Below are 14,496 nucleotides of genomic sequence, written 5' to 3' on the forward strand. Positions count from 1 at the left end.
GAAATGACAGGATTTCATTGTATGAGAATGCTTCAATGACAAAGATCATGAATAGATCTACAAGAATGAATAGCAACAAAGAGCATCAAGCTCACATGGTCATTCTCAATGAAAATGTCACTGTGAATAGGACAACAGAAGCTTTTCATGCTTCCAGGATATGACAGATCTGGCATTTTCTCATAGATGCCGTGGGCATGTTGTGTCAGAGCAGCTTACAACACAGAGCTGAATGCGACAATGAAACCCACTCAGCAACTGTTATCTATACACGCGCTCTAGTGGATGCCCACATGGCTTCAGCTTTCTAACTGAATTAAAAGGGAACCCGAGTCAAGTGATCAGAGTCCAGGTATTGGGGATGACAGGAACATGTAGCCTACAGAATGATGCGTGTGTAGAGGTCAAGATTTGACGTAACAATTCTGCACTACCTTACAAACAAGGGCCTCACAGGCAGCTTCCTTTCATTGTTTCTGAAAATAAGGAAGTCGTGGTTAATGCAGACACAGCAAAAATAATCTTACGTTTGAAACTGCGTGTCTTAAAACATTATGTTCCCTTTGTGGCAATAATATTGACACAGACGAGTCTACATAAAGCAATATAGCTCTGTCCTTTCCACTAATATCACAAATTCTGAGTCATGAAAACCAAAATCAGACTGTTGTAACCCTCCATGTCTGAACATTATACAATATTAGAGTGATTCTTAAACTTTGTTTACGTTTATGTCCCATGCAAGGGTTGATTTTATTTTCATAAAACATTTTTCCTTTTGTTACAACAGGTCATTTTAAAAACATTTTTTTGCTTCTTTTTAAATTGCTTTTATTTAGAATTGTATTGTTGTACCCATACAGATATACGATATTAAAATCAGTCATGAAAATATGAATTATTATGTGTTTAAAATTGAGATAGCCTAAACAAAGAATTAAATATGCATAAACCATATATGCATTTACATTTTTTTATTGTATACATAGCCTATCTTTTCTATAAAAAAATTCCAACACGACGAGTATTAAAAAAAAAAAAATTAAAGTTAATATAGGCCTACTTTAATTTTTAAAGTGTGTCAGCTGTAAATTATGCAAAAAGTGTCCGTATTTAGGACATAAATAACTAGTAATTAAATTAAACTTCGCAAGACAATTTAATTTTGTTTATTTAATATAGGCCTAATTAATAATTATTATTTTAAATGTTTGACAAACTGGGAGTGTAACAATACCCTCATGTCTCGATTCGATACCACGAAACTGAACTCACGATACGATATTATTGCGATACTCCAAGACATATGGTAAAAATTTAAATTTGGTATTACATTGTGGGTGTAAATGAATAGGCTTGGGCTTGGTACTGATAACCTAATGCACAGGACAATGGTGACACCAGAATAAAATATTCAGAATTCTGAAGCTGAAAATAAAGAATTATTTTAGACGAATATACTTTCACTCTAGATATATTTAAAATAATGTAGGCCACTTTTTACTGGTAACATAAGACATTTGGCATTATCAGGACCCCAAAATATTCCCCCATTGCATTATTACATTATATTCAACATTATATATTGTAGTTTAATGTAGTACTGACACTAAAACTCTGTAAACGTGAATTTTTTCCTCACAGTAATTTTTTATTTTGGGTGAATTATGCACAATACATATTGTCACTATCCATGATACCAAATATTGTTGCATTTTTGTATTGCGATATATTGTGACACACGATGTACACCCCTTGTTACAAGCCAATATTCATGGCTTCCAGAAAAGTGACAAAAATGGCGGAATTCTCCTATGATTCGCGTGTGTCAACTTTAGGTTAAAATAGCTAATCCAGTGACAATGAAAAATAATATGTTTTAAAAAGTTTATTACATAAAGCCTACAGGGCCAAAACTGTCCATAGCTGAAGAAACACCCATGAACTATCATTAAAAAGATTAGTAAATAAATATTAAATATTGTATGACGTTAGCGTCACGCAAACTAGTGAAATAAAATATAACGCTACCAACGTTTCAGTTTAGAGATACTAATCTAATTGTCTAAATTATTTTTCTTATATTAAAAAAGCAATCGACACGTAAAAATACCTTGTGCCACAGATTTAGTAGGAATTTTCTTCAGGCATGTTGAAGGCAGCCCTGCGCTCGTTGTGTCAGCAGCAGAGGGTGGTGTGTTGATGTTGATGTCAGCATGGAGGGAGTTGAGGATCAGCCTGCTGGGTCTTCTACTGGGATGACAGCTGATCCCGCCGTGGCGTAGATGACCATTGGGATCGGATCAACTGCAGCGTGTGGAGCCGAGTAATGACAGGCGGCAGAAACGCCTGTTGGCCTCATCCGATGATTGTTTTATAAGCAATGTTTAATGATACAACTTTAACGGCAGAAGGGAAACGGACACGAGCACCCACTGGTTGAGTCTTTTCGCGAAAGCTGTCTAACCGCACAGAGGGCACTTGATATCACACAGGTGAGTGAAATCTTGAATTAAGTCCTCCGTAAGTTTGTAGTATTTTAATGCTAGCGTCGGTTACATCTAGATCCCTAGAACTGACGAGTATTTCAGTTATAACAGTGAGTCTTCTGTTTGAATCCGTTACACTGGTATTTTATGCATATATTTGCATAGTATTTAGGGAATTTGGTGACATATATTTGTATATTTTACTTTTGTTTGTGTGTTAGAAAACACGATTAGCCGCTAGTGGTTGGGATTTGGGCTATTTTTAGTGATTTGAATCTTTTGAAACGATTCGTTCTTTGGCTCTTTCGTCAGGTTACTCTTAATGCCTGTACGGTAGGTGTCAATGAGACTCTTTGTGTCCTTATGAGCGATTCACTGATTGAATCTTCACTCAACTGTTTCGTTAAGAGTCGTTCATGAACAAAACAAGTCTGAGTGATTTGTTCCAGAAACATTTTTTGTTATGGTGGTTGAAAGTCTCTTAACATCCTGATAGCAATCACTAAGTTAAGTGGTCTAAATGTATCATCTGTGGAAGGCGTAGGTCCGAATGACACAATGTCTTACCTGCCTGTCAAGGTATATTTTCATACCTTCATGGTGGGTCAGTATGCAGACGTCAGTCACTGGGCACCGCAACCGAAACAGCAGCCACCTTTTACGGTTGCTCCTGATTCCTGAACCAAAACAAATAGCTTATGCTGCGTTGATAACTACCTTTAATTTAGAAGAGATGGATACCCGTTGTCGTTATAGTTGGAGTGGTTCAGGAGTCAGGACTCGAATTTATGCGTTTCAATGGCAACACTAACATCGCTGAAATGATCTGCAGCAGTCAGGGGATACAGGTCAGTGCTCTTCAAGTTATAAATGTTCATTATTATTGAAATGATATGTGCTTTGAGAAATGAGGTAGTTTCATCTCTCATGATGCTTTCATAGGTGTGGCTTTGGAGACACTCTGAAGCAAGGGTGGGATCTTATGTTTTCAAGGCTAGCTCGCTATTGCTAGCCTCTGAAAATTGCCTACCCTACCTTTAAGCTGTTTTGCTGCCTGGTGTAAGATGGTCTCACAGCCTAACCAGGCGGGAAGTAAACTGGTTTCTATTGTGGAAAACCCAAGTTTCCTGACCATCTTAAAATTGCTAAAATCAGTGAACACAAATCTGATCAGACTGGGAGACCAGCAAACCTGCTTAGGCAAGAATGGGTTTTTATGCAGCGTTAAGCGTGCTTACAGTTGTGGGAGAACATGAATCATTCATCAAATGCGGTGACTCAGTGGCAGGTAACTATGGTAAACCATAAATATCCATTATATATCAATCAGGCTGTACAGTCTATTGTTATAAGTCTATTGCATGTGGGTTTGATTCTGGTCACCTGTCAAATGGCAACTGTTGTCAGTTGTCTCTCTTGCTGAGGGAGCAACAGCATGTCAGGCTTTGGGACACTATTCATTCACCTAAAACAAACTGTGTGCTATTCATTAGTGCAGAATAAACTTGTAGGTGTTAGCTCGTATAACGGTACTGTATTTACCCGAAGACTATTAATGGTACTCTCTTGTCTGTTTTGTAATCATATATATAATCAAACATTGTTGTATTGTTTGTCATTCATACCTCACAGATACATTTCCTGTGAAACCAGTTTAGGCCTTCCTTTCTGTGCAGCTCTCAGTATTAGACTCAGACGTAATAAAAATATGCACTGGTTTTGAGTACTGAGACAAAAAAAGACAACAAAACTGATAAAAAAGTTTATAAAAGTAAATTATTTGAATTAATTTAGGTATTCTGCTTCCTCCTTTTCTCAATTTATTTTTAATGTGGGTCCTCAGCACCCCATCATACAGAAATAGTGTCAATTATTTATTATTGTATTGACATAAGTGGTGACAAATCAAGTATTGAATCATTATCACAGTAAGACAAACTCTAATAAGGTTGACAGCATAACCATATTTTTTATATATTGCACAACCTAGCATTGATACAGTAGCCATTTTTCAATTATTACAAGCTATTAAAATGACTTAAAATGCAAAAAAATAAAATATATTTTAGAATTTTTTATGTAAACTAAGAATAAGATATAAGTGGAAATGTTAAATATTTTAAATGACCGATAAAGATGCTGGTCGTGTTTGCTCCCATATTTCAAGAATCAGTGTATGAATAAATCAGTTAGGCTAAATCCCAGTTAATTGTGAAGCTGTTCTTATAGCAATTATACAGTGTTCTGTTCTCATAGTTATAGTGCTAATTTGAATATATTTTTGGATTGCTGCATCAGCGTGTAGGTCTGGTTGTACAAAGCCAACATGAAACTACGTTCCTTGCTACACTTTACAGGAGGGTTTTGAATTATTGATGTATTCCCTGTCCATACTTGTCATTTGAGCCTTGTTATGTTGATATTATACGAGGTGGCGGCATGCATGATAGCAATGCTTGTATCTACTACAGCTGTCCTGCAAAATGCCACCTGCTTCTCAACATTATATTTGTGATTTTAAACAGGCTGCTATTGACCTGCCTCCATCACCAGATGTCATTTTGATTAGATTTGTTGTAGAGTCCAGGTTATGTTCATAACGTGTAGAAACTTAACTCCACACCACTGTAGCCCAGTGAAAAGAAAGTTGGGAACATTCCTGGAATTCTTTTCCAGCCACAGCTGTAGTTCACACAGCTTTGGAAAAATTACATCTTAAATCATCTGGGAATAGTGATTTTGCATTGTCTATGTGAGAGCATTGTGGTCTCCTGAGACTCTCTGACTCAACAGTAAGCTTACAATGCATCTCTCAGCCCATGTACTTTCATTGATAATATCAGTTTGTTAAATGTCATGTACACCAATAAGATTTAGTGGATACCAATCACACAACAACTGATGGCTGGCTGCCATTTGTTTAGAACACCAGCTGTGTTCTTGGGACATTGTGTTGCTCATATTGCACATGGCCTCCTCTCTTTGACTCAAAGAAGGATTGAACTTGTCAGAATAGGTTACAGAAAGGAGGTCATGTTGGAGCCAAGTCATGTGACTCTGCTACATACGTGCTACTTGCAACACCACAACAGAGGTGATACAAGCCAAGCAGAATTGAAATGAATCTGAGATGGATCATGGATGCAACATTGGACTGTCCATTGGAAAGTCTTTCAGTCCTTTTCTTTTTGGTTTTCAAAAAGACAATGAGTTGTTGTGGCCTGCAGTGCCTGCAGATGATCTTTTGTATTTGAAATAGCCAGTGTATCGCTCTTCTATTCATAGCCAGCCTCACATGAATCTATGACAACTCTCTCAATGAGTCAGTGCTAACATATGACTTTGTGTTGTCAAAATTGGCAAAGTAAGTCAAAGCAATATTATGTGTGGTACAGTAAACCACTGTATTTTTGTCTATATGGAGTAGTTTCAGTTTCCTAAATCAAATTAAGGCTAGCATTGGACTGTAGAAGACTGTCAGCCAGGCTGTGAATACCAAGAACGTTGTCCTGGCACTGTGACAAGGGGGGCCGAATTAGGTTTTAGACTCAAGAAATCAAATTAATCACAATTCTAGTAGAATTTAATATTTAAAAATAAATATATGAACAATAAATTAGTAATATGCACAAATTTGAGTCATTCTTGAATAGTGGTCAACCGATATTGTTTTTTTTTATGGCCGATGCCGATATCTTATGGCGCTTTTCCATTACCAGTACCAGCTCGACTCGACTCGCCTTGGCTCGCCTCGACTCGGCTCGCTTTTCGCTCCGTTTTCCATTGCAGAAAGTACCGCCACAAATAGTACCCGGTCGTCATAGCGACGCATTTCGTTCCTCGTTGCCCCATCAAGCTCTCGCTGGATCCTCTCTTCGGCAACCAAACAAAGGAATGTCTGCACCTCCTCGTTTGACCACGGCGTATTCTTCCGAGTTGCCATAATAATAGTAGTAAGTTTAGTAACTATCTCTGGCCAAACTATTTAAAAATGGCGGGGTTATTCTGGATACTCCATCTGGCGCGTGCAATGATGACGCAGATTCTCTGTGACCAATCAGCAGTCGGCATTGTTTTCACGTCACATTTTAGTATCGGCTTAGCTCGCCTCAGCTCGCTTAGAACCTCGCCGGAGGTGGTACGAAAAAAAGTACCCGAAAGCAGGTACAGGTACAACTTTTACACAGTGGAAAACCAAACAAAGGCGAGTCGAGTCGAGCCGAGCCGAGCCGAGGCGAGCTGGTACTGTGTAGTGGAAAAGCGCCATTAGAGAGCAGGGTGGCCGATGGCCGTTATAAAGCCGATATTTTTATATATATATATATATATACTTTGTATTTATTTTAATCAATATTTAATCAATTAGAAAACAAATCTTTAAAATAAACATGCTTATACTTTAGATGACAACTTCTTGAATCTGCAATCCTATTACAGTATTTTTCACAAATAAAGTAGCCTATTTGTTACTGTAAATATATATGAATATGTGAATAAAAAGGAAGTAAACACTGTAACAGGGCACTCAGTAATCTGGTAATTTCGTGCGCACTGGTAATAATCATATTTTTTCAAATAAAGACAAGGTAACGCTAATTTTACATACAGCACACTGTGAAAACGATATGAATATATGACAGTGGGCAACTGGATATACCACAGCATATTTTAAAATGAAGGATTTAAAGTTTTTCGATTGCGTCTCCTGTGAAGCTGATCTTCTGTTCGCATTCACTCACTTCGCACGGACGGACCGTCGCTCGCAGTAACACGTTTATGCTGGCTACAAATGCACGCTTCACAAGATCAAGATATAAATCTGCAAGGTTACTTTGTGAAATTAAAGGTTTATTAGATATTCAGAGATTTTTTTAAATGATGTAAAGCAAACGCTTTACTTTTTTGCATACCATTTACTTTCTTTGTTTACCAGTTCTGTCTTACAAAGTATTAGATATGACTGACAGAGATCGTAAACTAATGAAGACGGAGAATGTGAGTGAGCACTATGTTCTCAGCGCCGCCCGTCAAAATAAAAGTCCCGCTTCAACACATCGGCCAATCAGAAAAACATCAGTCTTGGCAATATATCGGTCGAGCACTATTCTTGAATCTAATAAAATAAAAACCTATGTATGGGTGAATCAAATCAATTCGCTGTTTACTCAAAGATTCACACTCCTAGGGCTCACTTAATGTATTTTTTACTCATGATTTATTCCCGTTAAACACTGACCCTAGTCATCAAGTAATAATAACTTGTTTCAGATCCTTATTTCACTAATGCAGACATGTTGCTCTGAATTTTAAAACGTTAACAGGAACCATTGCTGTCAAAACATGTTTCTGGTGGTATTTTTAGGCATGATAATTGTTTGATGGTTTTGTCTTGGTTTTCTTGAATGTTCTGTGGAGAAAAAAAAATCCTCTTTGCAAATCATTGGAGCTACTTTAAGTCTCAGTGGTGGGCCGTAGTCCAGTAGCCTCATTAGATGCTCTGTTGGAAATTGTTTTCTCCATAGCCTGTAAACAAAGAACAGCCTCTCAAGGTTGTGTTTGTAGGGGGAGGTGTGTCTGGGAGAATGTGAAATTTTTAGAAAGTGCTCTCTCACACAGGCCTGCAAACCTCTTGATCTCCATAGCAACCATCCATCTGGGTTGTGCTCCTCAAGACTCAATGTTTGTGCAGGGAAAGTTCCCCATGCATGGTCTCTTGTGAACCCTGGATTTCCCCATAAAACTCCACTTGGACCTGCCAGACACACCTCCCAGCTCCCACCCTTGTATTTTTGTGAGGTCAGCCTAGAAACATGGCACCGAGAGAAAGCAAAGGAATGAGGAAGTTAGGGTGCTCTCAAAATTAAAATATAAAAGCCATATAAGAATGTTTAGAGAAAGAGAGAGCTTTAGCTCTGCTGTCTTTATTTATTGAGAAGCCAAGCAGAAGTATTGAGAGAAACAAAGAAATTGGTAGAAAAAGAAAAAGTATACAGGAGATATATTGAAAAGTTCTCCCAAAAATTAAGCTTCTGTTATTATTTGTTCACACTCATGTCATTTCAAGCCTGTATGACTTTCCTTTATAGAAAATAAAAGTAAAAATTAAGTCTGACAGTTGCTCTTTCTATGCAGTTACGTTTAATGGAAACGTAAGATTTCAAGCTTCAAAAAAGGACTAGGCTAGCCTATGGAAATGGAAATATAACTGGAACCGTTTGGCCCGAGGATGGAAAAGTGGCTATTGAGTCAGTGAACTCAAGAACAAATCATTCAGACCAGTTTTGTGAATACTTTCACCTAAGGGATTGAAAAGTTCTGACTCAAAAAATGATTTGTTCATTAATTGGACATTTTCTACTACTTCCATGTCAAGAAGATGTTCAATGAGTAATGAATTTCATTCTGTTTCTCACACAAAGCTATTGTAGGAATACATTCATGGTGCTTTTGTGTCCTTTTTGATGCTTGAAAGCTTCAGGTCCTGTTCATTGTAATTGGATGGAAAAGAACATAGAAAGTGGTCTTCATAATCTCTCCTAAATTATGTCATTTTTGATGAACTATTAATTTAAAGCTGAGAACTGAGAAGTTGAAAAAAAAAATTGTATTGTGTGTTTGTGTCTAATAATTAATACCTGTTTAAAGTATGTCAAGCTGAACAAATTGATGAATTTTGTGTAGTTTGCAGAATAAAGGGTAATCCTGCCAATATTTAATATACTGTAGGTGGGCACCGTCTGATTTCACCATCACATTGTTTACCGCATATTTTTTTTTTGATCAGATCATTGTTCTCTGTACCATGAAAAAAGTTGCCTTCTTAGTTAGGAAAGGATAGGAGTAGAAAGGCATCAAGGTTACCTTTTGTTTCATTTTTATCAACTAACGATTCCAATTCTAATGAGAAAGCTCGGTTAGATTCAATAAAATATTTGCATGGTTATCTCTCTTGAAGGCTCACTTGAATTTGTTCTTGATCATATGATGTTATGTTGTCTTGAAAGCCTTGCAAACCACTTATTTAAAATTCTAAGTAATTGACTGACTGGCAGTTTCGGCCACAGCCCACACCCTGTAATTGATATTCTCTTTTATTGGAGTTGAATTAACCTTATTGCTTCTTGTTGATATTGAGCGAGATTATTACTACCCAGAACCATGATCTGTTCCAAATCTACTGAATTTTCTCCCATCCTGAGACAAGAGTGAGCCACATCAATTTGAGCTCATCTAGAATGATCCTCATGCAAGGGCTGTTTTAAAATGAATGCATTTAAATGGAGGCGCGTGCATCTCACGGTCGGCCACACACAATGTCAGTGCTGTAAACACCCAACAGTTACATAAAAAGCAGCAGAAGAGTGGCACAATATAGAAGCTTCCAGGCCTGTATGTGTTTTGCAATAGCAGAGAGGGGCAGGGAGCGACCCACCTCCCGCATACCCCCCTCCCCCTCCATTGTTGGCCTGAAATCGGACCTGTTCAATAAATAAAAGCAGACGGTCAGCAGATCGGGTTCCAGAGAGGGAACACTGCAGGAGAATCGAAAAAGAGGAAAGGGATGGTTAAAGTTTTGAGGGGAGTGTCTTGGATCTGAAAAGGGATGAGGAAGACTGTTGACGTGTAGCCAGGGGAAGGATGTTTACACTTAGACTCCATCCAGGGCTGGATCACAGCTACTTATGACAGCAAATGATACAGAAAGAGAAAGAACAGAGAGGCTATCTATGTGCTTCATCATTAGTTTGGAAAGGGGCGATGGATATGCACACTTAAAATATGTATTCCTGTACGGCAGGGCAAAGATGTGCCAGATGTTTTAGCTGGACTTTTAGCTGGAGTTTTAAAACTGTACCCTGACTTTGCGTCACAACTCCTGCGTTTCCACCACGTAATTTGGAAAGTGGAAATTCTGTGTGACAACCAGGGCTTGACATTAACTTTTTTGCTCATCAGCCATTTTGACTTGTGGCTTTCCAAATTTACTAGCCACTCAGCATTTTGACATGAATTCCATGGGGAAAAACTGCTATATAGGCCCAGATATTTTTTTAATGATCTGCTGTCACTTTAAGACCTGAAACACGGATCCATTACTGTTACACATGGATTTTCTTTCTCAACTGTTTGCGGTCACTTAAAACATAACTGACTGTGTTTACATGAATACTCTGCAAGACTAGGGATGGCTCTATACCACAATTTTGGCTTTGATAAGGTACCACAATCTAATACTGTAGTATCGATATTAAATCTATACCATATAGGGTCTGATTTCTGGCACAGGTATTGTGCATCATTTTACTCATTCTTGCAGGTTTCATATTTATAAAGAGGGAAATTACTGCAAATGTTTAGCATATTATTTTATTAGCAACTAGAGTGTTCAAAATTAAAAAAGTAACGAATTCGGTACCAAGTCGGTACTGAAAAAAAAAAAAAAAGTGATGATACCAGCATTTCCCTCTGCGCTAATGAACAGATTCTTAAACGCCTCTGATTGGCCACGCGCTCAATATATAGGCTATGTCTGTGATTGGCTACAATGATCAACAATGATATCTTTGTCATCTTTCTGAGTGCTTACACAGATACACACAGGAGCGTTTAAAAGCAGGCATCTATCAGCGGATCCCTAATATATCCGCTGATAGATGGATCCGCTGATAGACGCCGCTTTTAAACGCTTGTGTGTATCTGTGTAACCACTCGATGAAGAGTGTCAAAGGCAACATGTTTTTGAAGCGTTGATCATTTGTAGCCAATCAGAGACATGTATGTTGAGAGCGTCAACACAGTGGCCAATCAGATGTGTTTAAAAAAACGGTTCAACAGCGCTCAAAATGCTAGAGAGAAATGCTGGTATCGTCACATTTTTTAATTTCGGTACCGAAGTCGGTATTTTTGACAACTCTAGCTACAACACTTTTGCTTATTTTTCCAGACAGCTGACAGAAATCACTTGCCCACATCTTTTTACACCTTGCCAATTTGAACATCCAAGCGATTTTATATAATTCAGTTGCGTAGTTGTGATCTCTTTGTTTGAGAGATGGTTCTTTGCGCTCACACCAACAACGCACACACAAGCCGTCTGTAATTTCAAATTTCACTTCTACTGACCTCTTTATTAATTGGTTTTGGGCATTTTGAGTGAGATTGAACTGTTTTATCCATTTTGTTCCTCTATGTTGTCACATTTGCCGGTTTCACGTCAGTTTGGGTGGCACACTGCTACCTAGCGGTGAACTTCGGAAAGCAGCATGAGTACCGAAAATAGCAAAATCATGATATTGTATTTGAGATCCCAGTACTGGTATACCGCCCAACATCAGCCAAGATCGGCATTGTGATGTTATTTTGTGTGTATTTGACTGTTTAAGGGCAATAAGCAGTGAAATAGAACTCAATTTAGTAAGAGACGGCTTTATGTGCATGCACTTTGGATGTGAGCACAAAATCTGTGGGAATGAGTAAAATGATCCCATGAAGAAATTCAAGCCCTGTTACCCCAACAATATGCATCCGGAGCAAATGAAACGAGTGATTGAGGTGAGGCGGGTTTGTATCTCAACTCGCTGTCGGAGAGATAAGAGAGTCTAATGGAAAATTGATATTTTCAAAACATTTTATTGTACATATGTATTATATATAAATTCAACCCGCCTAAGTGGCTAGTAGGAGTGACTGCATTGCATGTCCCTGCTGAAATCCACCCACATTTGGCGGGTGTTAATATCAAGCCCTGGACACAACTAAATCACAGCCAATCAGAATATATTTAAAGGGATAGTTCACTTTGAAATAAATTTTTGATATGTTTTAGCTTACCTCAAGGGCATCCAAGATGTAGGTGTCTTTGTTTCCGCAGTAGTTTCAATTTTGATATTTTTAGGTCAAACCGTTCTTGTCTGTCAGTCATATAATGCAGGTCTATGATCACCACCTCAAAGAGCATGCACAGAGAAGTCCAAATTAAACATGATTTAATGACTCGTAAATGTAAGTACACATTGATGGCCTAAGACACGAAACGAGCGGTTTGTGTGAGAAAACGAACAGTATTTATATCGTTTTTACCTCTTGTAACCACAGCCACGTCCAAGTGATCTGAGGGCGCGGGCGCTTCGGTCTGTGCGTTACAAGAGGTAAAAACGATATAAATACTGTTCGTTTTCTCACACAAACCGCTCGTTTCGTGTCTTAGGCCATCAATGTGTACTTACATTTACGAGTCATTAAATCATGTTTAATTTGGACTTCTCTGTGCATGCTCTTTGAGGTGGTGACCCATAGACCTGCATTATATGACTGACAGACAAGAACGGTTTGACCTAAAAATATCAAGATTGAAACTACTGCGGAAACAAAGACACCTACATCTTGGATGCCCTTGAGGTAAGCTAAAACATATCAAAAATTAATTTCAAAGTGAACTATCCCTTTAATGTTTAAAGTCAAAATGAAATTTTGCCATGGACATACTGAAGTCAGTTTATTCAGAGATGAGCAGCAATGATAAATGCATTTTATTGTTGTAGGTGTGATCTATTGTGAAGGCAGCCTTTCAAATAATAAATACATGTGACTTGCACAAACACAGTCAGATATGCAACAGTAGCTACGTTTTACTTTTGTTGAATTGGAATTAATTCATTCCGATTGATGAATCCGAACATAGTGTTTACATGAACACTATATAATGTGATCTGGTTGATGTGCGCTTGCCGCTTTTATGTCACAAGCTTCAAATTGGAATTGATTTTTTTGACATGCACTCACTGCACGAATATAGTTTCCTGCTGTTCGCGCATACTAACCATTTTCATATATTGCTGCTTAGTGCTTTTTTTGTTGTTTTTAAAGAGCAGACTTAATATTTCCTAATGGACTTATCAATTTTTTTTACTCCGCTAATAGTCTGATTACAATCCGGTTATAACGATCCATAAATGCAGCTAGTGATATTACGTCACATTCGTCCTCAATGCTAAATCTTTCATCTGATGCACAGTTGCTTCTTTGTCTAAATGCCAGCTGTTTGTGTGTGTGTGTGTGTGTGTGTGACCCCTTTGAAAGACTGTAGAGTGAGTGTTTACAAAGCTGTCTGTCGATTTACCACCACTATCACTCCAGTGCCAAGTCTTATTCACACACAAATACAGACAAAGAGAGAGACCCTCTCTCTCTTTCACTAGTTTGCTTTGTTCATTCATCCTTATTTATTAGCTTGAGATTTGCTCATCATCATCTTTTTTTTTCATGTTCTCAATGACCTTAAAATTCAAGTGAACTTTCTCTAGCACTATGTTTCCATCCACCTATTTTTATGCACATTTTGGGATGTCATATAAAAAAACACTGTATGGAAACAGCAAGATGTGCATAAATGAATATAAATGTACATTATAATGTTGTGATTCACTTGTAGCATTTAAAACCATGTATTTACATTTTTAATGTTTTATTTTATAAGACAAAATAGTATAGATTTTTAATAAATCAGGCATGAAAAATCTAATCTGGGCACGGTAGAGAAAGCATGAACTTCATAAGAGAATTGTTTTTCTGACTGACTGCTCATTAGTTTAATGTTTTAGAAAAAGATGCATTTCGTGTTCCGCCTGTAGCCAAGATAAACATGCAATCATTGAGTAAGCATTATTGGATTCAGCTGTTTTATGTTGGATGTTAGAAACAACAAAGGAATTAAAATTGGACAAAAAACTAAAAAAACTCAGATTTGAAACTTTAGGGTACATTAAAAGTTTGATGAACCGACTTGTTGTTTCCGGTGTAAGCCTATGTTTTGCACCTGATTTTGAGGTGAGAGTACTAATCTGGCTTAGTCACCTGCTCACCTCCCAGAAGGACCATATGTCTGCTTGTTTCTGCTGTATGCTTTGTGTGGGAGAGTGTCCTTCAATCTTGGCTTCTGATTAAATCACTACAGATACATCTGTAAACATAAAAGTTTTTTGTCCTGAGCACAAGGAACTGTAAGTTA

At 37.7% G+C, this 14,496-nt stretch overlaps 1 protein-coding gene across 2 annotated transcripts in view; it reads left to right on the forward strand.

Annotated features, from left to right (window-relative positions):
- The first annotated feature begins 2,194 nt into the window (after window positions 1-2,194).
- The window catches only part of dnmbp (dynamin binding protein), a 56,009-nt gene continuing 43,707 nt past the window's right edge, over window positions 2,195-14,496 (forward strand). For both annotated transcript variants that reach the window (XM_056268877.1, XM_056268878.1), the window contains exon 1: window positions 2,195-2,495. The gene's annotated coding sequence lies outside the window, so the exon portion shown is untranslated. The remainder of the gene's footprint in view (window positions 2,496-14,496) is intronic.

This window comes from Rhinichthys klamathensis, unplaced genomic scaffold (assembly GCF_029890125.1).
Source record: "Rhinichthys klamathensis goyatoka isolate OS25496 unplaced genomic scaffold, OSU_Roscu_1.1 h1tg000277l_1, whole genome shotgun sequence".
NCBI classification, from domain to species: Eukaryota; Metazoa; Chordata; class Actinopteri; order Cypriniformes; family Leuciscidae; genus Rhinichthys; species Rhinichthys klamathensis.